This window comes from Fukomys damarensis, unplaced genomic scaffold, assembly GCF_012274545.1.
Source record: "Fukomys damarensis isolate Sample0158 unplaced genomic scaffold, DMR_v1.0_HiC HiC_scaffold_11, whole genome shotgun sequence".
Classification (NCBI taxonomy): Eukaryota; Metazoa; Chordata; class Mammalia; order Rodentia; family Bathyergidae; genus Fukomys; species Fukomys damarensis.
In genome coordinates, this window is record NW_022900923.1 from 20888402 (window position 1) to 20913924 (window position 25523).

The window sequence follows — 25523 nt, forward strand, 5'->3', positions numbered from 1 at the left end:
GAGTCAGTTTTTACTTTTTTCTAATTTATAAGATTAAAATTTTCATGTTTTTAGAATACTTGCTTTGTTCTTTGAGTGTTTGAACCTATATATAAAAATAATTATGATGTATTAATGTGATTACCATTGGATTTTAAAGTTAATTTTAAAAATTTCAAGATATGGCAGTGACTTTTAGGTGAAAGTTTTCTATGAAATGACCTGGGACTGAAATACTGTCAGTGCCTAATATGACTAGAATGTGGCTCAAAGTTCTATATAGTTTTAAAGGACATAGGTCTAGGTACCCCCCTTTTTGTGTCTAGTCAAAAGAGAAATAGCTAAATTAATTTTTTAAAAAAATTAATGGGAGTCATTTTAAAATATAAATTAAATGTTTAGTCATTTATAGGGATTTCTCACTTAATTGTATTACAATTCTTTCAAGCCTTTATACTGAGGATGGCATTTCCAGTTTACTCAAAATGATCAAACAAAACATTTCCTAGTAGACAGATTCAATGAGATCCCCCCACAACATCTGGCAAAGGTAATTTCTGTTTTCAGAGTTTCCTTTAAGCTTTTAATAATGTATACAGTAAATTAGAATGTGTAAGTGCCACTAGTTGTTGGTGTTTTATTCTATTTAAATACAAAACATAATGACAATGAACTTTATTCTTGCCTGTAAAAATTTGTCCGACCCTAGAAGTTTAAGTTAGAGTCAGATAAAACAATAACTGGATGAGGGAATTAAAACTACTGTGAACCAGTCAAGTAAGTAATTTTACTGTGTTTTGTGTGTGTGTGTGTGTGTGTGTGTGTGTGTGTGTGTTTTCTTATTTGTTGACACACCTGTGTTGTATGAGGTAAAAATAATTTAAATTTTTAAAACGTGTTTATATTTTTCAAGGTAATGAATCACATTATATACTTAATAGAGAATACTATTTTGAAATTAGATTTATGCACCTAATTGATTTTATTTTTAAAATTGTTTTATGAGGAAAGCCTAGACTAACACTTTTGCTGCTTTTAAAGTAGAAACCAAGATTTTGAGTATAGTTAAGAACATTTGAAAAACAGTTCATCTTGGATTTAGAGTGTTTTCAATGTTAACCAAGCAACCAGTTTTGCTTGTCAGTGTTGGAGACTGTGGAGGGTTAGCTTTATTCATGCCACAAGCACAGGGTAATCCTGCCGCTGGCAAAAGGGGCGGAAAATTCCGTAAGCAGCCACCTGCATATGTTCTCGCTATAAAATCCTGTATACTTTTGAACTTCATTACTGTCCTAGTTTTAACAGACATATTTATTAAAGTTGAAACTGAGCACAAGAATAGCCTAGACATAGTCTTTCAAATCTTGTGACCCCCCCAAAAAAAAAACATGGACTGGGAAATACGGTATTTTATGACTAGTAAAATAGTATCTAATATATGTAAATCTATTTATATGGGTATCAGGAATATCATCAGTATGAGTCATATGTTATTGTTTTTTCTTTTACACCTTTAACTCAACTTCTACAAGTTTCTTTTCTGCAAAGTACTTTATAAGTCTGAGGTTTTAATCAGAAATTTTCACTGGTAACTTATAAGAGAAATCTTATTTAGAATACAATACTCTTCAGTCTCACTTTTATGTTTTAATATTTCATATTGTGGAGTGAGAGGCCTACTCCATAGCATTGGTGAATGTGAACTGTTCCCAGGGAGGAACAGTGTGGTAGAGACCAGTGCAGCTGCAGGCAGATCCTAGCCAGGGCTCTACCCATACCCAGAGGCTTAGGCAGATCAGCCCAGCCAAGGCCGCCAGGAAAGAGCTGCATAGTTGCACAAGCTTCAGTGAGATACTTGCCCCATAGCATCGGTGATTTGAACCCAGGAATTGGTGTACTGGTGAACAGCAGAGAAAAGGCCTCTTGGTGTCTTGCTGAGAATTGAAGACCACTGGGTGAGAAAAAAGTTGTCTCAATAAAGGAACAGCAGGCTGTATCTGTTGAAATGAGAAGACACAGAAAGAAGTCCCAAAACCAGACTTCAGATCACTTAAGGCAACCACAAAGGAAACAAGATGGAACAATTTGATTCTCAACTACCTGGACTCCCTGAACTGGCAACAAAAGAGAATGTGGAAGAAATAAAATCAGAAATAATTTCTCAGATAACAATATTGATTGTACCCATAGTGCAAGCCATGATTAATAAATCTAGAGCAAACAAAGATTAAAAGGGGTGGGTAGTTGAATAACATGATCAAATCCCAACATAGGAAACAAATGTAATCCTAAAGCAGATACAAACATTTCCAGGAGGTTAAAAACGCCATTGACAATTTACGTGGCAGAATGAGCCAGTGGGAAGATAGAATTTCAGATATAGGAGATAGGATTGCAATTTATGACCAGGAAAAGAAAATTTTCTTAAAAACAGAGGAAATCAATCCCACAGCTGCTAGATGATGCAAAGAAGAATACTGTGAGACTGATTGGAGTCTGTGAAGCAACAAGAGAGAGTGGAGACAACATAAAAAAACTGTTCACAGAAGTAATGGCAGAAAACTTCCCAAGTAGGAGAAAACAATTTAACATACAGATAATTGAGGCATACAGGATTCCAACTAGCCATGATAAAAAAAAAAAAAAAATCTACACATAGGCATATAATAGTTAAGATTCCAGAAACCCAATAGAAAAGCAAAATTCTACAGAGAAAAGAAACAAATCACATACAAAGAAAAGCCTATCAGAATCATAGACTTCTCAACACAAACACTCAAGGCAAGAAGAGCTTGGAGTGATGTATTTCAGGCCTTAAAGGAAAACAGCTTCCAGCCCAGATTGATGTACCCTGCAAAACTCTTTGAAAATGGATGGAGAAATAAGATACTTTCATGACAAAGAGTTCATTAAAAACTTCATGAACACCAAACCAACATTCCAAAAAATTTTAAACAATATCTTAGGAAAAGACAGTAAGGGTCACAATCCCAGGAAACCCAGCAGAATGTGTCCATCAGGCATGACAAATTAAACACAAAGGGGGAGAATCCAACAAAAAGAAAATGTCATGACAAGGATAAGTCAATACATTTAAGTTATAACTATCAATGTTGATGGTCTCCATTCACTAATCAAAAGAAATACATTGGCAGAATGGGTCAAGAAGCAAGATCCAACAATATGCTGCATTCAAGAAATACACTTAATTCTAAAAGAAACTCATAGACTGAAAGTTAAAGGGTGGAAAACAATACTCCATGTAACAGGAACCCAGAAAGAAGCGGGAGTAGCTATCCTCTTTGAAGATCAAATGGCTTTCAAGCCAACACTGATTAAAAAACACAAAGAAGGACACTACATCCTTGTAAAGGGAACAATCCAAGAGGAAGAGATGACAATCATAAATATATATGCACCAAACACTAGTGGACCCAACTATATAAAACAAATACTAAAAGACATAAAAAATCAAATAAGCACCAAGTCAATAGTAATGGGGGACCTCAGTACCCTACTGTCACAAATAGAAAATAAACAAAGAAATACTAGACCTCAAACACTTGAGCAAATGAACTTAACAGATGTTTACAGTGTCCACCCCACAAAATCAGAATACACATTCTTTTCAGCTGCACGTGGGTCATTCTCCAAAATAGACCACATACTTGCTCGTAGACCATGACTAAGTAAGTGCGAAGGAACTGAAATGTGTATATTATCAGATCATAACGTGATGAAATTGGAGCTCAATAGCAAAAGAAACTTAAAGAATTTCACAAACACATGGAAATTGAACTATACACTTCTGAATAATCAGTGGGTTACAGGGGATATTAAAGAAGAAATCAGTTCCTACAATTAAATGACAGTGACAGTACCACATATCAGAATCTATGGGACACAATGAAAGCACTGAATATGAGGGAAATAGCACTGAATATGCATATTAGGAAAACAGAGGAAGTGCGATTAACCTAAATCAACCACAAGCTTCTAGAAGAAGAGTAGACAAACTCAAAGCTCATACAAGGGAGGAAATTATAAAGATCAGAGAAGAAATCAGTGCAATGCAGACTAAAAGAACAATACAGAAAATCAACAAAGCCAAGAGTTCATTTTTTGAAAGAATAAACAAAACTGACAAACCCTTAGCCAACCTTATCAAAAAAAAAGGAAAGAAAAGGCCCAAATCCATTCAGTTAGGAATGAAAAGGGTGAAATTACAATGGACCCAACAAAACCAGAGGATCATCAATACCTACTTCAAGAACCTTTATGCCAGTAATACTGAAAATGCAGAGGAAACGGACAGATTCCTAGAATTATATGAATGCTAAAGTTGAATGAAGATGTGACCTAAAAATTCTAAATGACCCAGTATCAATCAGTGAAATTGAAAATTAATTAAAAAATGTATCAACTAAGAAAAGCCCAGGCCCTGATGGCTTCACTGCTGAATTCTACAAGACTTTTAGAGAGGAACTACTGCCATTGCTATTTCAATTCTTCAATGAATTGAAAGGGAAGCAATACTCCCAAATTCATTCTTAGAAGCAAGCATTACTTTGATCCCCCGAACAGAGAAAGAGCCAACTGAGAAAGAGAGCATAGGCCAATCTTACTAATGAACATAGATGCAAAAATCCTTAATAAGATACTGGCAAATAGAATGCAGAAGATCATATACCCTGACCAAGTTGGATACCTCCCAGGAAGGCAGGGATGGTTCAACATATGGAAATCAATAAATGTAATACAGTATATTAATAGAGCCAAGGATGAAAGCCATATGATCATCTTAATAGATAAAGAAAAATCATTCAACAAAAGCCAACATACATTAATGATAAAAACCCTACAGAAAATTGGAATAGATGGCCTCTGCCTCAATCTGATAAAAGCCATCTATGAAGAACTGACAGCCAATATCATACTAAATGGTCAAAAAGTGAAATCCTTCATGCTGAAATCAGGAACAAGACAAGGATGTCCACTGTCACAACTCCTGTTCAATATAGTTTTGAAACATTAGCCACAGCAATTAGACAAGAGAAAGAAATAAAAGGAATAAAGACAGGAAATGAAGTCAAATTGTCATTATTTGCAGATGACATGATACTCTATACAGAAGACCCCAAGAACTCTACCAGAAGTCTTCTAGATTTAATAACCAAATTTAGTATAGTAGCTGGATATAAGGTTAACACACACACACACACACACACACACACACACACACAAGCTTTTCTGTACATGAAAAACAGACTCACTGAGAGAGAAATAGAGCAATCAATTCCTTTCATAATAGCATCCAAAAAATTGAAATACTGAGGATTCAATCTAACAAAACAAATCAAAGAACTCTACTCTTAAAACTACAGCACTCTGAAAAAAGATATTGAAGAGGATATCCAAAAATGGAAAAATATCCCTTACTCTTGGGTAGATAGAACCAACATAGTGAAAATGTCCATACTTTCAAAACTGCTATATAGATTCAGTACAATCCCAATTGAAATCCTAGCAGCACACTTCATAGACCTTGAGAAAACAATCCAAAAATTCATTTGGAACAAGAGACCTACAATAAAATTGCAAAAGCAATTTAAGGCAATAAAGAGAAGGCAGAAGTATCACAATCCCCAACTTGAAACTGTACTACAAAGCTACTGTGATAAAAAACAGCAGGGCACTATCAAAGAAACAGACCTGAGGGCCAGTGGAACAGATTAGAAGATGCAGAAACGACTCCAGACACTCAGCCACCTCATTTTCGACAAAGGATCCAAACACCCTCACTGGAGGAAAGATAGCCTCTTTAATAAATGGTGCTGGAAATACTGGGTTTCAATTTGCCAAAGATTAAAACTAGACCTATATATCTCACCATGCAGTAAACTAAAATCAAAATAGGTTAAAGACGTAAATATTAAAATAGAAACTAAACCAGCTGGAAGAGAAGTTAAGTAGAAGTCTTGAAGACATTGGTGTAGGAAAAAGCTTTAGGAACAAAATCTCAGTTGCCCTTGAGCAAGAACAATCAACAAGTGGGTTGTCTTCTTATTAAAAAGTTTCTCGTATCACTTCTTGGTCTTTTGGCTAAGTTTAAGTGTAAAAAGCTTCTGCACAGCAAAAGATATGACCAACAGTGTGAAGAGACAACCCACAATGTGGGACAAAATTTTCACCAGCTGTTCCTCAGACAAAGGTCTACCAGCTAGAATATATAAAGAACTTTAAAAAATCAGACTTCCCAAAGTTAAAGACTCAATCTAAAGATGGGCATCTGAAATGAACAGAAGAAGAAGTAAAAATAGCAAATATATGAAAAAATCTTCAACATCACTGGTTATTTAAGAGGTGCAGATGAACACAAAACTGTGATTAAACCTCACCCCAGAAAGAATGGCTGCTATCATGAAATCAACCAATAAAAAATTCTGGCAGGGCTGTGGGGAAAGAGAAACACTGCTCCATTGCCTGGTGGGACTGTAAACTGGTGCAACCAACTGGAGATCAGTATGGAGGTGCCTCAAAGATTTAGGATTGGAAGTCCCTTTTGACCCACCTATTCCCTTGCTGCGTATCTCTAAAGAATTAAAAGAATCACACTGCAGTGATATATGGGCACCCATGTTCATAACAGCACAGTTTGTAGTAGCTAAAACTTAGAAGCAGCCCACGTGCCCAACAATGGGAATCTGGATAAAGAAAATATGGTTTTTAAAAATAAAATGAAATACTACTGAGCCATAAAAAATGAGAAATTAGAGACATTTATAGCTAAATGGATGAACATTGGGTCTGGGATTTAGCTCAGTGGTTCTGCTGCCTGCCTTGCGGGGGCAAGATCCCGAGTTCAGTCCTCAGTACCAAAAATACATACATACATACATACATACATACATACATACATACATACATATACATACATACATAAATCTGGATGCACATTTAGTTGATACTCAGTGATATAAATAGGACACACATATGTAAATACCGAATAGTTTCTCTAGTATGAGAAAGTGAAAGTGTAAATAAGGACTAAAAGGTATAATAGATAATATGAAATAGAAAGAGGAGGGTCAAAGGGGAAAGGGAAATGGGAGGGGTAAGGGAAAAGAAATAAAGCAATGGAATTAATATGAGAAAATAAAAAAATAATGGAAACAAAGTCTAGATTGGAGGGAGGGAGGGATGAATGGAGGGCAGTGGTATGGGGAAAAAATAAGAACCAAGATTGATTATATAAAGGTACAAATTTCCAACAATCAGTGTCATTATATCGTATATACATTAAATGCACCAATAAAATTAATTTTAAAAATTGATACTGTATGCCTTTGTTTTTCAGTTCTTTCCTGTACTGCAGATTGAACACAGTGCCTCCATACTAAGCTACATCCCCAGCCATTATTTTTATTATTTTTTGTTTTTAAACAGAATCTCACTAAATCATTAAATTGCCCAGGAGGCGTGCACCATCATGCCTGCCTTCCATCTTTAATGTGACCTGCAGGCTCTTAGCGGGAATAGTGCTAGGTCTGCAGGTTAGTTGAAGTGTACCTAGGGCTCTGTATTTGTGAGATTTTTGTCTATATGCTTCTGTTTGCTCTAATACAGTCAGTGGGGAAGTTTATACCATCATATTAGAGGTGGATAATGAATTGCATGGATTTACTTCTTTAGTCACTCTTATTACTGTTTCTGCATGTTTTATACTACATATGTGTAAACCATGGTGTAATTTTTTTTTTTTTTTTTTTTTTTTTTTGATATGGGGGATTGAACTCAGGACCTTGTACTTGCAAAGCAGGCAGTGGCACCACTGAGCTAAATCCCTGGCCCTAATTTTAATATTTGTGAAATGGTATCTGTTAATTGTGACTCTGTAAATTTATTCATTTTAATTATTATACTGTATTTCATTTAACATTTAAGATTATCAAAACAGGGCTGGGGATTTAGCTCAGTAGTTCTGCCGCCTGCTTCTTAAGCACACGGTCCAGAGTTCAATACCCGGTACCAAAAAAAAAAAAAATCAGAGCAAATAGTTTATTTTTGGTACCGGGGATCCATCTCAGGTCCTTGCGCTTGTGAGGCAGGTCACCGAACCGCTGAGCTAAATCCCCGGCCCACTAGTTCTTTATTTTTATATTTTATTAGAGTGTGTGAGAGTAATAGAAGATAAAATCTTAATTTTTTTAGCACCCATATACTCAGTTACCTGCCTGTCCTTTAAAAATTCAGTAATTTGCTGACATTTTTATGGCTACTTATTTAGGGTATACTTAAAGAAAAACACTCCTACTATATAGTCTTTATAATTGAGTATTTCCAAATCTTACCTACTTATGATTTTAGTCTTTCTCCTTTTTACAATTGATAAGTTGTATTTATACCTTTCAGAAAAACCATGCAATCTTTGATTATAGGTCTTAGGGCTTTATATAGAAATCCATTATAAAAGTTGGTATTTTCCAATTCTCTATCTGAATTTTTTCTTCATTTTTAAAAAAGTTATTTCATTGCTTTGGATTGTACTCAGGTTTACTTGTACTAGGCAAGTCCTCTACCATTGAACTACATCACCATTTCTACTTAAGTTATATAAAGGAATAGTGGATAACGAGTAGTTTGTATAACAGTATGGTACATTTAAAATATGATACTGCCTGAGAATGATAATCTTCATACTATTTTTAAAAAAAACATGGGCCTGAATTATATCTTTGGAAGTTAACATTTTGAAGTGGGGCCTATAGGCTTCAATATAATCTTGTTTTCCTAATACCATATCTAGATCAGTGTTACTTAGGATTCAGCAATTATGCTGATATTTTGAATTGTGTCTACTGTGGAGTCATATCTTGCAACACTGTAGTAATCTGTGTATATAATTTCTTTATTAATTCATCTACTATGTTTCAGAAACCATACTAGATGCTGAGGGGACAGTGGTGAGCAGGAATGAATAGTGTTCAGCTTTCATGGAGCCTCAGTTTAGTTACATAGACAATGAATATATAAATAAAATTGGTAAGTGCTGTAAAGAAAAGGAATATGCTTCTAACAGAAGGAATACATTAGAAAGGAACAACACCTTTGGAGTTATAGGACTACTGCTCTGTGGAAGTGAGTTTGAGTCGGAATTTAAATAGAGATGGAACTTGGAGAATATTCTAGTCTGAGGGAATAGAATAGGAAAGGCCCTATGTAATGAGGAAGTATGATACATTAGAAAATCTGAAGAAAGAAAATAATGTTGAATGTGGAGGGTTAGAGGAGGAAGTAGTGGTATAAGATAGTTCTAAAGAAGTAGACAAGGAAATACCCTACTACCATAATATAAACAACTGATTTCGGTGTCCAAGAACATTGTTATTCTGAAATTATTCTGGTAAATACTTTTTAAAATTAATAATGCCTTAGATCACAACTATATTTTAGACTGGAAAAACATTTCCAATCTTGATGTTCATCATTTCCATAGTTTCAAACTATTCATAGCTAAAACTTGAAGCTCTTATTGAAGGGCTTTATTAATTTGTGTTGCGATTGTTGCTTCCAGATTTTATGTTGAACATTGTTTATTGAATTGGTAATTCTAAGACCTATGTCAGTAACTAAAAGAGTTTGAGGGCTTCTTAAGAGCGTAGACATTTAGACATTAGATTTTCATATAAGTGTAATTTCAATACAAGGACTAAACCAACATAAAAGAATGTATATATAGGCCTGACTTGGAAATGTGTGTATTAACCACTTAAATCAAATAATAATATTAAAATTTTATTTTAATAATTATGTGATATATGTAACTGATAAAACGGGGACCTTATATTCATTTTATGGGGCTAATGTAAAATTCCAGTTATTTTTTAGTGAAGGGAGGACAAACATCTTTCTAGACAGATTCATAAACTTTTTTTTCCTTTGAGATACTTTGGAGACCTCCAAGGGATATTTTTATAAAAAGTATTGCAAGTTAGTATATTATGTAGAAGCTATGTACAAAGAATATTGCTCAAAATTCTGAAGTTCTAAAAGAATGAAAGAAACTCTAAACAAGATTCATAAGTAGGGATTACAGTTCAAGATAGATTGATCACGGGTCACCCTCTCTTTTTCCCCTCCTCATTTAGGAAAGTATGACATTTCTTCCACCTAATATTTATAAGAATCTGCTATTTTTTCAGTATGATTCCATTGACAGAGAAAAATATTGTTGAATATAAGAACAATTTTTGAGATTGTTTTGTCATACTTAATCTGAATTTCTCCTTTTCCAGTGGAAGTCAATATCTTGGTTTAGTTGTTAGAAGAAATGAACAGGAGTTCACCTATCTGAAAGTTCTTTATATACTTAATTGTAGTTATAGTAGCTCTCCTATTTCTTGGAAAGTACATTCCAATCCCCCAGTGAGTGCTTGATATCAAACATGTAGTATACCCTATATTTAATGCCTTTTCCATCTTATTAAACACTCATCATGAACTGTAGTTTTAACTTTTACAGGTGCAGTGGTAAAACTAGTGGTAAAATGATTTCTTCCCTCACAATTTTGTGGACAGATTTGTTTTTTACCATAGATCTTAGCAACTTCAACATGCCATTTTAAAATTTTTTCTTGTGAAGTCACAAAGTTTCATTTTCATTGAGACAAAGCACTTTCAAGCTCCTTTTTGGAATATCCTAACTGGCATTGCTGCTCTTGTGCTAGGAGTCCCTTATTAAGTAAAATAAGGGATTATTGCATGTGGGCACTGTAGTGACTAATGGGCAGGGAGCCCACGCTTTGTACACATGCTGGACAAAGGGATGATTCATGTCCTGATGAGAAAGGAGAGGGATGGGATACTACTCAGAATGGCATACAATTTAAACTTAAGAATTGTTTCTCAATGTTGACTTCTTATATTTTCAGACCACACTCAACTGTAGCTACAGTATCTGAAACTGTGGGCAAGGGGATATTATTGTAATATATTAACTTTATCTTTGACTTACCTCATAGTACTTCCTTATAAGTCTCTTTCTAAATCCTTCCAAGTTATTATTCAAAAAGTTTGTATTTATAGGATATGGCTGATGACTTCAATAGAAGAAGTCATAATTAAAGGGAACCTGGAAAATAAAAAAAGATATTAAAAATTATGGCACATTACACTAATATGGAACACTACTGATTTGTTCTGTATAAATGCTAAATAATCTAGCACCTCTATTAAACTAAAGTTCATTTGCTTTAGTATACTTTTACTTTATTATTATTATTTCATTTTTTTGTTTTCTGAGACAGGGTCTCAGTATGTAGTTGAGACTGACCTGGAACTCACTATGTAGTTCACTCTGGTCTTGAACTAACAGCGATCATCCTGCCTCAGCCTCCTGAGTGCTGGCATTACAGGTGTGCGCCACTATACCCGGCCAACTTTTACTTTATTACAATTTTTCTAATATATTATCTTTTCTCACTCCATAGGGCCTTTCCATTCTGTTCCTTCAATCTAGAATATTATCCTAGTGCCCTGTTTCATTCTTTGTTAGATATTTTATGCTTAACTTTTATGTAACCATAATACATAATGTTACCAAATACAGGCATTTGTGATACCGTAATAGTATTGCTACCAACTACATACTGCATGCTTTTTGTGTGTCTAGCATTTAATTAGATATTTTGCTGATGTTAGGTGTTTTGAAATTTTAAAAACATTCTCAGCAGTTATCTTATTAGCCCTATTTGAGATATGTGGAAACTGAAGCCACTGATCATAGTGGATGTTTAATAACTGGTTCTTTTTGTAAAAATAAATTCTTGATTTGTAGCCTTTGCTTATTTTTGTAGTATAAATGACCCTCCCATCATGGCTAATTTGAAATTACCTGTATGAAATCTGGGAAGGGGACTCAAGAAAAGATAGGCACATTGACTCTCCAGTATTATAAGCTGTTTCTGATCCATCACTGGCTAAAGCTTATAAAAAATATGTTTTCATATATGATAAAGTCAGAATTCACACAAATCAATCTAATTCTAATTACTGTGCTTTTTTTGTCATATTCTTTTTTTTTTTTTTTTACTGGATACAGAAATAACAGAGTGTGCCTCTTTAACCTAAGGAGAACAGAAATTGCTGGAAGAGACAGAGAAGGTAAGAGAAAGGAGGACACAGTGAGGAAAGTGAGAAAAGAAAGAGGAAAGGAGCTTCAGCTCCTAAGCAACTGGTTCAACCATGTTAGAGGTGGAGGAAGGAAAACAAAAGGTCTTATTAGAGTGATAACAATTTTTATCAAAATAGGTGGCATTCTACTATGTTTTTGTCTTTCTCAAGAGGACGCTCAACATACAGAAATTATAATAATGGTTAGCACATCTTAAGGGGAATTGCATTCGGACAAGCTTCCTGGAACTACTATCTGTTCTTCTCGCCCTTATTCACATTAATGACCAAATCAGGACACACAAACAGCCCAACAAAGTAGATAATAACAATCTTTTACATGACACAAAAAATAACTACAATTTTCTGAAGGTAAAAAAGGAAGCCAAATATGCTATTGTACACTCAGCATTTACAAAATTCTTGTTTTAAACATTGAGAGGGAGCATTTCAGAGCACATCTAGATAGTGGAATTCTTCAGTTTGATTTATGAAGTATTTCTTAATCTGGACACCCTATTATATATGGCTTTGAGATATCTCAGGCTTCTCTTTATACATTTTTTCATTCATAAAAGCCATATATTTTAACTTAAGTATTTTGAGTTGTCATAATGGTATTTAGCTTCCTTCATAATGCCTACCAAGTCAAAGGTATGCTACAAAGCAGCAACACATAAGAAAGGCAGTGCATTATTAATCTTGGAAATAATTCTTTCCTCATTTTTGCAAAGTTTTCTGGTACCAAAATATACTGGAGAAGAGGAAAAGAAGGTACTATTGCTACCTTAACCATTATTTTTAATTAGCTTTTCAAGTAAAATTGCCTAAAATGTTTGTGCACAAAATACAAAATAACCCAGCAAAAAGACTTAATAAGAAAGAAACATAATTTACATTGCATACAAATAACCATAGTTTACAGCTAAAGACATTGAGTTAGTCTCAGGGAAGAAACCATTGACATTTAATCTTCCTGCCTTCTTTTCATACCTGATAAGAAATGGAAATACCTTCCTTCCGCCTCAGTTTTTGGAATTAATGACATAATGCTGTTCATAAAATTTCCTTATTCTTTTACTGTTTATAGAATCTGTAGTGATGTCCCCATTTCATTTACGATTTTCTTGATTTATTTATCTAGTGGTTTTTAAATTTATTAATCTTTTCAATGAACCCGCTTTTTGTGTTTCTAATTGTTCATGGTTTGAAAAAGCCTTAAATCGTAGGATAGTTTTAGATTTATAGAAAAATTACCAAGATGCTTACTCTCTTACCACACCCAGTTTCCCTATCATTATCATTTACATCAATGTGGTACATTCACTACAATTAGTGAGCTGTATTAATATTGTTTATTACTAATTGAAGTTTATGCTTTCATTATATTTGCTTAGTTTTTACTGAATTTTCCCCCCAAGGAAATCTCTGTGCTCATCAACACTGAATGTTTGCTCCACCTCCTTGGTGGTGGAGTACCTACAAAAATTATTTGAAATTGTTTTGCATAGGACATTTGTCTATTCCACTACCCCAAGTTTTTAAAAATTTGTTTATCTATCTATTATGGTGGGCATATAAATGTTTATTTCTTTGGGTTATTATCCAATAGTACTTTGTATATTTTGTTAGTTAAACTGTGCGAGCTTTGGCTGTGGGGTACTCTTTTAGTTGGATCCTTGTGCCTTTGACATACTTCATCATTGTGCTTTTGTTTGAACATGTCCTTACTTTCTGTCACTAAAAAATACTCTAGGTCCACATTTTAAAAACTGGCCTTTAAAATTTAGTATTATGAATTTCAAATTCATCCATCTTTAACTGAATGCAGTGGCATATATCTGTAATCTGAGCACTCTGGAAGGCTGAGGCAGAAGGATCAAAAGTTTGAGCCCTGAAGGTGGGGGCGAAGGGAGGGCAGGGATAAGGGGAAAAAATGAGAACCAAGACCTGTCATGTAAAGGTACAAGATCCCAATGATGAATGTAACTGTACTGTATATCTAAAATGTACCAATAAAAAAAAAAAAAAAAAAAAAAAAAAAAAGAAAGAAAAAACGAAATTTGAGCCCAGCCTGGGCAACTTAGCAAGACCTTGTCTCAAACAATACCGGTAGCATGCACATGTGTGATGTCTTTCTTTTCTTACCCAGCCACCATTATTCAGTCACAGGGTTCTCCTCTTGTGACCTTATAATCTTCATTGTCGCTTGGAGGTCTCACTCTCACCTCTACACACCATAGTTGGATCAAGTTTTCATTCCTTTAATACCTTACAAGACTAAATTTCAGCACATGAACCTTTGGGGTATACATTCATGCCATATCCCAATCGTAGTAATGTCTTATAACTCTAGTTAGGTCTTTTGGCAGCTTTGTAAACAGAAATGGTGAGAGAGCTCATTCTTGTTGTATTGCCTCATTAGGGAGAATGTATTCAGTATCTCACCATTAAGTATGATGTTAGTTACATGTTATTTTGTAGATGTTCTCTGTAAAGTTAAGAAAATTTCCTGAGAGTTTTTTTTAAAGTTTTGAATGGACATTGGACTTTCTCCCAGCTTTTTTGTCTTTGCTTGATATGATTGTATGATTTTTTTCTTCTTTACCCTGTTCATGTGCCAGATTATTTTCATTCTTTTCAGTGTTGAATCAACCTTGCATACCTGGAATCCCACGTGGTTGTCATATATAATTAAAAAAATAAATTATTGGCTTTAGTAGTGTTTTGTTGAAGATCTTTATAAGTGATATTGTTCTATGGTTTTCCTTTTTGATACTGTCCTGGATAGCTTTGATAGTAAGGTAATTTTGGCTTCATTGACTACTTCTGCTTCTGTTTTTTATTAAAGAATGTGGAAAATTGGTATTGCTTCCTAAATGTTTTGTCAAATTCACCATTTAACCTGTCTGTATCTAGTGTTTTGATTTTTTGGAAGAGTGTTTATTATTATTCAATACCTTTAACATAAGATTATTAAGATTATGTCTTGTAAATTTTGGTAAATTTTCTTTAAAGGAATTTTTTTCACTTGCGTTATCAAATTTGTAGGCAGAGTATGATTTTTGACATTCATTTATAATCTTACAATGTCCAAGTGATCATTGAGCACTTCCATCATGGTTAACTGCTGCCACAGGCCCAAAGCAGCATGGCCAAGGGACGATGGGCTAAAACTTCTAAACAGTTAACCAACATCAACCTTTTCTCTTTTTAAGTTATTTGAGGTATTGTTAATAGAAATTTGACAATAAGAAAGTTTGACAATAAAAATTTGTCTAACACACTCTTAATTGTGAAGTCATAAAGTCATAGGACTTTGTGGAAATAGGTAAAATCACTGGCATTTGTGTATCATTTTTAAAAATTAATTTTATTGGTATAATTTAGATATGCATAATGACCAAATCATAGGGAATTTGTAGCTGTATATGATATATCTTGATTCCTCTTTTTTCCTGTCTCCTTCCTTCAGCCCCTCTTCCTCTCATTTACAAAAGCTTAGTTTCCATTTTTTCCTTGTTTTTTCACCTCCCCAAGTACCCTTTACCACTGAACACTTTCTTCCTGTTTCATAATATCTGTTACACATTTTGATCCTCATTTACACTTTGGTTTCTCATACCAGAGAGACAAAGCAATATTTACACATGTGTATCCAATTTATTTCACTTAAGAGTATGGCCTCTGCCAGGTATAGTGGCGCATGCCTGTAATCCCAGCACTCGGGAGGCTGAGACAGGAGGATTGCTGTGAGTTTGAGACCAGCCTGGGCTACATAGTTCCAGGTCATTCTCAACTACATAGTGAGACCCTGTCTCAAACAAACAAACAAACAAACCAAAAAACAAAACAATAATAAAAGACTATGGACTCAATGTGCATCCATTTATCTATAAATGTCTTTAGTTTCTTGTTTATGGCTAATACTCCATTTTATAGAAAAATGACATCTTTATATATTCTCCAGTTGATGGGCAATTGGGTTGCTTCCAAGTTTTCGTAATAGCTCTTCTCAAGGTGCATCCATTTAGCTGTAACTGTCTTAAACCTATCCTTCTTTATGGCTGAATAATACTCCATTGTATTAAAACAAAAAACCCCACATCTTTTTAAAATCTTTCATTAGTTGATGGGCATTTGGGTTGTTTCCAAGATTTAGCTATTACAAACTACAGCTATAAACATGGGTGTGCATATATCACTGTGGTATTATAATGACACTCGTTGGAAATTTACACCTTTACATAATTCATTTTGATTCTTATTTTTTGCCCATTCCCTATCCTCCCTTCAACCCCTCCATCCCTCCCTGCCTGCAAAGACTTTGTTTCCATTTTCTCTTTTTCTCATACTAATTCTACTCCCTTCTTTCTTTTCCCTTACCCCTCCCCACTTCCCCTTCTCCTCTGTACCTTTTCTTCCTGTTTCACATTATCTATTATACCTTATAGTCCTTATTTGTACTTTCAGTTTCTCACACTAGGGCAGCTACTCTGTGTTCTACTTTAGAACATAAAACTTATGTTCTACACTGCTGACCAGTGATTCTCAGAGCAATATTTGGAGACACGTTTTCCATTTTTATGACTGGGGCAAGAGTGTTGTTAGCTTCTACTGAGTAGATGCCAGGAATACTACCAAACATTCTGCACTTCACGGGCCATCCTCCTCTCCTTCCCAAGAATTACCTGTAAAATGAGCTTAAGACCCTGATGTATTCTATACATCCTGTTCCTTGATGGATGTTCCTTTTTGGCTAGCAAAAAACTGAGTCTAATCTATGTTTATTTTCTTTTTCATCTCACCATAATTTTTTATTTTCTTATGTTTATGTAGTTTCTCAATCATAGGTAACAAGACTGCCCTTCAGTTCTTTAAAGTTGATTTCACAGAAGTGACAGACCTGCCACACAAAAGAATTGTAAGAATTAATGTCTTCAAATATTAGAAAAATTAAATTAAATACTTTTGGTCATCATGGCAAAAATTTTAAGAATGATCCTTAAAGTAGGTTATTTTCTAAATGATAAAAGAAACTTTTTTTTTCTGAAATAGTTTAAAAGCCTTTTGGAATACACTGTGTATCTAAAAAGAACTTAAAAGCTGGAATAACTTAACAGTTAGAGTCAGAATTAGATCCATTTAATAATAGCTTTTTTTTTCAATTTTATTGATACTTTTTAGGTATACAGTACAGTTACATTCATCATTGGGATCTTGTACCTTTACATGATGTATCTTGGTTCTTATTTTTTTTCCCATACCCCGTCCTCCCTTCACCCCCCACCCTTCCTATTTACAAAGACTTTGTTTCCATTTTTTCCTTTTCTCATATTTTTTCTTTTCCCTTCTTTCCTTTCCCCTACCTTTCCCACTTCCTCTACTCATTTAGCCCTTTTCTTCTTATTTCACATTATCTCATATACAATTTGAACCTTATTTACACTTTTAGTTTTTCAGACCAGAGAAACTATTTGGTATTTAGATGTGTGTCCTATTTATTTCAATTAAGATTATGGCTTCAGTGTGCATCTGTTTAGCTATAAATGTCTTTAGTTTCTAATTGTTTATGGCCGAGTAATACTGTATTACATAGAAAAACCACATCTTTATCCAGTGTCCAGTTGATGGGCAATTGGGTGTTTCCAAGTTTTAATAATGGCTCTTCTTAAGCTGTATGTGCTTTTTAAAATTTTCAATCTGTTGTAAACCAGTACTTTTGTAATGTACAATAAAATGAATAACAAAGTAAAACACATAGAAAAAGCAAGCCATAATTTTTATTAGATTCAGCAGGCATGCAATTACTTTCACATTATATAGGTTTCTGAATATTTATTATCTATTTTGTATTATCATAAAAATATTTTTGTATTCTAATAGTTTATGGTCCTTGATAGCTTGAGAACCAAACTTAGGGTAGTATTAAATTCAAAGGAAATTATTTGAAATAAAATTTACTTCTATTATGTATATATTTGCTTGCAGTAAGTACCAATTCTTTCCTGCCCATTTTTAGTACAAGTAATACCTTCTCTTTAAAGCTTCCCTAAGCTAATTTGGGTAATCCATCCCTTATTCTCTTATTGCATTCCAAAGGAATTTCCACTATTTTAACTGTTATATCTATTTATTTCATTTAAGTAAAATGTAAAAACAGTCCTTACGAGATAAGGGCCCAGACAAGTTTGTGGCACATAGTAAAACATCACAACATCTGTTTTTTGAGTGACATAAGAAATGAATGAATAAATTGCAGTAATATTGTGAGTCTTTAATATCAATACATATTGTATAAAGTAAAACTTCATTTTGTAGAAAGAAACAAAGATAATTGCTCTTAAAAGTTAGACTAAACAAATAAAATTCTTATAAAAAGAATCCTTGATAAACACATGCATACATTCCCTAAGCTTAAAACAGTAATGGCAGAGGGTATCTGTACACAAAACAAAACTCAAACCACTTGAGGTAACTTGCTAGAATCACTAGTTAAGGTAATTTTTGGCAGTGAGGGATGAGGGAGTGAGGATGGGAATAGGAGTTGGAAACTAATGTCCCAAGAATTTTAATGTTCTTTGTTCTGTATCATCTTTTTCTTCTCCTTTCTATCCTTCCAACCATAAAGATTGGTATCCTGTCATACTGCTTGATTTATTTATATATGTATTGAAAGACACCATACTGTGTACTCTGCTAGGTACTTGGAGAATACGGTGGAGCTGCATCAGGAGATTATAATTTTGTAATTTAGAAATACCTAAAATTAAAATACGAAATAAAATGCATTAGGTAGAAACATGAGGACATTTTAAAAATGTATGTAAATTATTTTAAAAGTGTTGAAATGTGGATTGCTTTTGAAATTTTGTTTCTTCTGAAACAGTCTGTCATAAGCATAGCCATTATATATGTATGGCCTATTTATATCAATATGAAGTAGATTTAATATTTTCTTTAAATAGTAAGACCAGTTGTATATAATGTGGACTTAGCTTAAGCATCCATTAATAAAGGGACAGATTAGGCTTCCAGAACTGTAAATGAATCTACAAAAGCAGAAATGATAAGAATTTAGAGGTCTGTAGTCTTCTACCTTTAATGTGTGTTCAATTATTCAAATGAATGTATAAGTTGTAGTTGTAGTATTTCCTTCTCTGAGGCTACACAACTTTTTCCTTTGCATTCCATCTCTTAGTGACTGGTTTAGGAGCGAGAAGTACAGAAGTCTAAAGGCCTAGGATGCTGGCACTGACTTTGTGGAAAGTTCAGACTCTTGCATCTCTTCTTGGGTATGTGCACATTTCCAGTTCCCATAGAGAAGCTGATCCCTGGCAGAAGGCAGATAGGCATAGCCAGATTGAGTCACAACTGGAGAATCAGGGAAACTTTAAAAGAAATTAAAATCCTTCTTAATAGGATCAACTTTCTATAGCTAAACAGGAAGCAACTGAAGATAGTATTTGAATCTGGATCACATTTGAGAGAATATATCCCAGCAATTTTAGGTTCTTCTGCTATAACAAATTGATCATTTGGTTTCCTTTGGCGATTACATATATTGATTCACCCTCACAAACAGTGATAATTTTCTGGGGTGTGTGTGTGTGTGTGTGTGTGTGTGTGTGTGTGTGTATTACTGGGCCTCATGCATGCTAGGCAAGTGCTCTATCACTAAGCTATCTTTCTAGCTCTCTTTTTATTTTTTTATTTTGAGAAAAGGTTTCACTAAGTTTCCCAGGCCAGTCTTGAACTTGTAGTTCTCCGGCCTCAGCCTGTTGAGTTTCTGAGATTATAATAGACATTTTTCAGCACACTATGCAGCCTTCTGTGATACTGTCGTTGCTAAATGATGACAAATCAAAATAGAATTCTGTAAGAGATAGTAATTGTTAAATTGTAGTTTGAGTGATTTAAGAATTTTTAATGGTTCTGGTGCCTGCCTTGCAAGCAGAAGGACCTGAGTTCGATCCCCGGTACAAAAAAAAAAAAAAAAAAAAAAAGAATTTTCAATGGTAATTTTGACTATAATTATCCTTAAATATCCGTGGGAGATTGGCTGCAGGACCCACTAAAGTTATCAGAATCCTTTTGTGTTCAAGTTACTTACATCAAATGGACTAGTATTTACATATAACCTATGTATGTCTTCCTAAATACTTTAAATAAACTCTAGATTACTTATAGATGCAACTATCATTATCCTCATTGCATTTTTGGTGCTTGGTTGGTTGGTTCCAGATACAGACTCTGCAGATAGGAAGGACCAACTGCACACTGAATATTGCTTTATTTATATACTTTAAAACCTGACTCAGTTATTGCTCCTGTTCTACTCAGCACAGGTACATGTACATAATACCTTTCCACTTTATAGTAGTCTCATTTTTATTTGTAAAGTAAAACTAAGAGGTATTGAATAATATGCTTAATGACAGGCAGATAAGACATGTGGTTGAGACCAGCTAGATTTCATCTTTCTCTGACCTTAAAGCTTTTATTCTATCCTACAACTTAGACCACTTCTAATTTCCCAGCAGTCAACAGTATTTTCCCCATAGTAGAAGTCTATCAAATATTTTCTATTTAATTAACTGCATTTGAATAGCTACTTGTAAATGATCTTTCCACTAATGTACTATATGAATTAATACAAGGGTTACAAGTTTCTAGGCTTGTGCTTCAGTTTTTACTCTACCTCTTGCTAAATATTGCTTTAGCTCTTAAAAACTATTGTTCTGGTTCTTATGATAAAGCTTTGGGAGTGAAGTTTATCTTTAAAAATCTACCTCATAGAGTTCTATGACAATGTATCAGATGCTTACTATCCAACGATTAGTTTTTATAACACTGGACTAAACAAAATTACTCTACAGACTACACAGTATTTTCTAGATGTTTCTTTCAAATATGATGGTTGTATGTCCAGAAAACAAACAGAAGCTAATTATGATGGACTCTGAATTAAAGACACTGGATCCATTGTCCCAAGACTATTATTGTGATTGTAAAAGAATACAAGTTACTGACAATTTTTCTTTTAATCATGCTATTTGTATTCTTTTTCCCCCTTGTGACAGAATACCCAAGGTAACTTATAAGAGGAAAATTTCATTTTGATTCATAGTTTCAGAGATCTCAGTCCATAATCAGCTGGCTCCATTGCTTTAAGGATTGAAACACAAACATACTGGAAGGTCCCCAAGCTAGAAAACTGTCCCTAGTGGCCGGCTCACTTCTTTAGATTGTTGTTTTTAACAGGGAATTTCTCAGTCTGGTTAACTGTTGGATACCTTAAATCTTTGATATGTCTTATAGCCAGAAATGGGATCACTGACTCTACTCTGTTACTAGGGGTTCTCATTATTTCACTTTCAATAATACCCTAGCTGGAATCCCTGCATTGATCCATATCCCATGCCAGTCTCATTTCCTATCAGCAGAGTGAGCTTTCTAGAAAAGTACAAATATGATCACATTACTAACCAACTTAGACTTTTCCAGTACTTTCTTATTATTTGTAAGATGATGTCCAAATTCTGTAGTATAAAAAAGACTCACTCATCCTCTGTTGATCAACCTCTGATGTGTTGTCTCCCATTGCCTTGCTTTAAATACTCTAGTCTCCTATCAGGTCTTGAAATGCATAATGCTGGATTTTGTCTTTGTATCCTTGCCCATATAGTTCTCTTTGAGAGGAATGCGTTTCTTCAACATCTTTCCCCTTGAAATGAAAACCCTTTGTCCTATAAAACCTGGGGAAATTGTCTGACTCTTTTTTCTGTAGAGCTTCTTTCATCTGCTTTCCCATGAAGTGTGTGATTTCAATTTCCCCCATTATTCTGCATGTACTTATATTTTTGCACTAATCAACCTACACTACTAGTGATTTGTGCCTATGTTTTTCCAAACTGTTGTTCCCCAGTCCTTAGCACCAATCCAATAATACAAAAGAGTGTCTTTTGAGGTCTTAAATGAATGTTTTGATTTGATTTTTGTTTTTTATTCTGTCCCACTTAAAAGTCATAGTGAATTGTGAAAGGAGATACTGTATATAGTTTCTGAAGAAGTTCCTTCTTCATCTGGACATCTACAGTTCTAGTACATGTTGAAATGATCTGCACTTTGAGAAAGAATGTGTACAGTAAAATGTTAAAGTAACCTTGTAAAATTGTAGAAGTTGCCAAAAAAATAGCAGAACTAATGTTTAATTTGGTTAGTCCATTACAAAGTAGAATGTACTAAGTATGTGTTTAATTACTATATTATGAAAAACTCACCAAAAACATAATGCAGTGAACCATACATAATAAGCATAAATAACCAAACAAATATAGAAACAACATTTTCAGATTGCTGTCTATTTGTTCCTTTCATGTGGGTTTATGACCTTCTAACTGGCTCATATTAGCTCACACATTTAAAAACTAGTATGAGGGAATGGGTAAGAATTGGCAATATAGTAAATAATCCCAGACAGATGAGATGAGTTGTGTATTAATTATGGTTGCTAATAATCTGAGAAATGAAGAAATTTGAGATTATTTCTCACATGCTTTAGGTTTGTCAGTGGTCCGTGTGGCTGCCATTAACAGGAAATGGCTCTATCATATTTGTAGGTATATATAGAGGGATTTAAAATTTGTTTTTTTTCCAGTCTGACAAATAATGTAAAAGAACAAGGGTAAGAAATGGGAAAATGCTGTTTTTAGATAAAAGAAAAAATGTAATCAACATTATAATTGTAGTTATAAAGCTCCCATGAAGTTGAGAAATTTAAACATAGACAGTATATTTCACTGAATATAATACATGCTGTATTATAGTAATACAATATAATATCCATTATGTTACTGGTAAGGCTTCTGATCAACAGCAGTCTATTAGTAATTAAATTTTGAGGGAGTCAAAAGTTATATGCAGATTTTTTTTTTTATTGCATTGAGCTTGATGTCCCTGACTACTCACTGCAAACAACTACTGCATTGTGCAAGGGTCAACTGTATTTTCAAGCAAATGTAAAAATTTGAGCAAAGCCCATTTCTTTGAGTTGATTGTTAGTACTTCTTATTAAAGGCTCTTTGAGATTACAGGATTTCATTGCTATGAATAGGGATAATCAGGTAATCCTGTTTTACCAGGAACAAAATTCTTTAGAAGCCTTTCTGACCCTTTTCAGAACAGAACAATTTAGTCAAGTCTACCTACTGCTGAGATTGTCCTGGCTCAAGTTTGCCCTTTCTTCCAAAAGCAGACCTCTTTGAAAGGTAGCCTCATTTGCCTCACCTGCCTCGTCAAGCTAATTGGCAGGTCTGATTTAAACTTTGATTTTTTTTTTTTAAATTTAACTCCTTATAACATTGAAGGTCTTTGAATGTTGTTCATTAGATATCACCACTACACAATGAGATGATTTTTTTGATAAAGTTTGTATGTAATTTTTGTAATATTTGAAAGTACTAGATACTATCTTCAAGCTCATTTAACTATTTATATTCCTAACTAGGTTTAGACACCTTGGAAAACTGGTTAATTCCACTGAAGTTCAACATGTGTAGTCTCTGACAAGTAATTTTTTGCCTAGTGATACTGTGCAGCTATGAAAAAGGAGTACAGATGTCCACTAAAAAACTATAGCAGTATACATAGTAGCTTTGTCCTTGATTAAAAACTAGATACAACCCATTAACAGTAGAGCAGTTAAATTGTGACATGAATATGAAGTAACAACAAAAAGAGTTAACTTACTGTTATATAAAATAATGTGGATAAATCAGATATAATGGTAAGCAAAAGAAAGCAGAAAAAAGATTGTATGCTGTATAATTTTATTAATGTTAATTTCAAAAGTGGATAAAACTAGTGTTTGACAGAAATGAAAATAATAGTAACCTTCAGATTTTGGAGGATGGGGGCAGTGGTAGACTGGAAAGGAGTACAAAGAAGCCTTCTGGAATTAGAAATACATGTTATGATGGTAAATGAATACACATACACGCCAACTCATTGGGCTTTATGTATGTAGACTTTATATATTTTATACTTTAAGGCAGAAAATGGAATTGAACCCTGAAAAGAGTATATTTCTACCTAAATTCATGGAGATAAGCAAGATGACTGATGCCTTTTTTTGCAGTGCTAGTTACTGCAGCTACATACACAGTAACTTTGACTTATTTGGAGCTTGGGTATTTGGAAACCTCATTTAACTAGGTCATAGAAAACACTTGAAAACTAAGCCAAAAGATAAAAATCAAACACCTTTTGAATAGCCAGGATATATTTCGACAGAAAACATGGCATTGGCTTTCACCTAGTAAAGGCTATCTAGGGTTGTAACCTAATAAGATTATCTCACTTCCAGGCAGATAGCATATTAAATGGGACATATTAATTATCTGGGTCAAGAATTTATAGGTGGCTAACTTCTTATGGTACCTTTGCTATTGCTTTAGTCAGGTGTTTTCAAACTTCACTTTAGATATTTAAAACAAAAGCTCAATATGTAACAGGTAAGAGTAAGACTTGAGGGTTGGCTCAGTAATAGAGGGCTTCCCTTGCATGCACCAGGCCCTGGGTTTGACCTCACTGCAAAGATAAATCCAAAAGAACAAAAACAAAGTAAAAGTGTTTGTTAGAACAGCAAGTATTACTTTACTAATACACCAGGTTCACCTGACTATAAAACTTGGGTGCAAGGACTTTTCTGCAAGATAGATTAGAAAGTCTCAATAGGTCATAAAACTAGTTTCTTTTTCCCAGCTCTGCTCCTCCTCTTTAAAAATGAGGAAGCAGGAAGCAAAGTACCTGAGTTTGATCCCTGGTACAAAAATAATAATAATAAAATGAAATATAAAAATAAAAATGGGAAAACATTTTAAATGTCTACTTCATTTAAATTTGTCAACTTTGATAATAGAGGAAAATTTCCTCTAGCTTCTTTAATTAGCCAAAGACACAAAGGATTATCATTGAATCAGTGAGTAGGAATTAAACCAGGAGAACTTTGTAGTATCCATGTAACCTTACTAAAGATCAAAATATGAATGCATTATTTATATGAGAAAAAAGATTCAAGAGAATAAAGATTTGTTCTTTTGCAAAATAATTTCAGCAGAGTAACTGAATCTCCTCATTGGAATATATTTTCTATATTTACTCTATCATATTTACTCCTAAACTATAATCATAAATGATAGCCTCCAGGAGAATGAAAATGCTCCTGAGACTTTTAATTGCAATAAGCATTTTAGAAGTTAACAATCAGAAGAAAAGATTGGGTTAATTTAAAACTTTTTAGGAAAGACCAACTCTCTCTCACATTTAGTTGTAGACTGGTACAGTCTTGTATAGCACCTCATGATCACATT

At 33.8% G+C, this 25523-nt stretch overlaps 1 protein-coding gene across 1 annotated transcript in view; it reads left to right on the top strand.

Annotated features, from left to right (window-relative positions):
- Rasal2 (RAS protein activator like 2) overlaps nt 1–25523 on the top strand; it is a 299612-nt gene that overhangs the window by 59217 nt on the left and 214872 nt on the right. Inside the window, exon 2 of the mRNA XM_010630221.1 lies at nt 12080–12141. The gene's annotated coding sequence lies outside the window, so the exon portion shown is untranslated. The remainder of the gene's footprint in view (nt 1–12079; nt 12142–25523) is intronic.